Below are 1,899 nucleotides of genomic sequence, written 5' to 3' on the forward strand. Positions count from 1 at the left end.
GACAAGTCGATTACTGCCTTAATCTCCTTCAGTAGATTATAACCGACTAATAGATCTGTGTTTAGATTATTAATTTCATAAAATCTGTGGCATTTGCCAAATATGTTTATGTTATGAAAATGAGTTTTGATACTGTAGCCATTTACAGTTTTAATTCCTTTTTATAACTAATTCTTCTGCGTTATCGTATATACCCTCTTTTATATAACAAGCGGTGGCATTGATTTTGTGGAACTTGATTGAACATTAAGTGATTGTCATATCTTTTATTAGGTTGTTTTGGGGATTCAGCTTTCTTTTGCTGATTGTTATGCCCTGGGCGTAGATTATTACGTTGATGGGTATTTGCCAAATGGTGGTAAGCGAAGTTAGCCCTTTGGTAATTCGCTTCCAGTTCCTGAGCGTTTGTTAAAGCATTAGGCAAATTTTCAGGTTTAAGGGAGAACAATACTTCTGATAAAGAACCGTTAAGACCTGTGATCAAAATTCTTAAAGCGTTGTCTCTGTTTTTCTTATTCATTTCCGTAATGATGTGGGCTTTGTAACCATACGTCATAATAGTTTTGTTTATCAAAAGGGTTAACTTTTTATTAACTAAATTGTAGTATTCAAGAACGGATAAGTTACACTGTCGTAAAATACTTAACTCCTGTTCTATTATATAGATTGGTCGTCTATCACTGTAGGCGAAGTCCAACCTGTGAAATATAGCTTCAAAATTAAGAACGGTACCGTGATTATTCAAGGTGTCATTAGCTTTACCTGTTATTTTATTTCTTAATATTGTTAAAGCACCTACGTATTTTCTACTTCCTTCTTTATACGTTCGCATGGCACAGCAAGCGGCTTCGCGCCAACTAACATATGCATTATAGCTGCCTGAGAATTCTGGTATGGACTTGATAACAGGTCATTTATTTCAGTAATCTTATATTCTTGTTCATTATTAGATGAGAGAGTGATTTGTAACTTCAATTCTGCAATTTGCTCTTGAAGCGCTCTGGTCTCAGTTGCAATCAACTGAACTACCAAATCAGCTGTCAAGTTATTATTGATAGTCATTTTTAAATTTTGAAAATCTTCAATTAAACTTTCTATGTGGTTATCCAGTTTATAACACTTATTATTCTAACAAATGCTTACACAAATTTAAGCTCTCATTACTTAAGTAAAAAAAATTTATTTTGAAAGTAAATGATGATCGCTCACGTAAAAGGTCTTTCTTTATGGGTGGTTATACATATGTCGTTCAAGTCTTCCTTCCTTCCTTCCTTCTGGGTTTTAGGGTCTTCTTTTATGGGGGTCTCAGGTTGACGTGATATTTTTTATTTGGTTAAAAGTTTTTAATTGGTGAACAAATTTTTTTTGGCGAAAATATTTGTTTCGCTTCTTTGGTCGATTAATTTTTTGGAATGTTTTCATTTAATTTGAATGGGAAAATTTGATTTCACTTTTAAGTCTTGTGAACAATCAATATTTCCAGTTCAGCGTATTTTCACTACTATTCAAGTTTTCAGAAACAGGGTATTTCCGTTCGTCGGAAATTTTTAATGTTTCTTTTAGAGACACTCGATATTTTCGTTCTTAGAAAATTTTTAATTCTCTTTTGAGACAATATTGGACTGGTAAATCGTCAATTTTGCTCACTCGCGAATCACTAAGGATTTTGTGTCTTTTAATTATCTTTTTTTTGTGTTTATAATCGCGAGCCCCACGTTGAGCGCCAATTAACCGATTAGTGGCTACTAATTGGAAAAAAATATTTCAGCAGATTTTGTAGGTCAAGTGATAACAACTTAAGTCGATATTTTTTTATAAATAATTCCTGATTAAATTTAATATCTCTTAAAAGATTTGTGATTTTAGTGACTTCTTTGAAAATTGCAGAATTGATTTGAT

This window comes from Drosophila virilis, chromosome 5, assembly GCF_030788295.1.
Source record: "Drosophila virilis strain 15010-1051.87 chromosome 5, Dvir_AGI_RSII-ME, whole genome shotgun sequence".
Lineage (NCBI taxonomy): Eukaryota > Metazoa > Arthropoda > Insecta > Diptera > Drosophilidae > Drosophila > Drosophila virilis.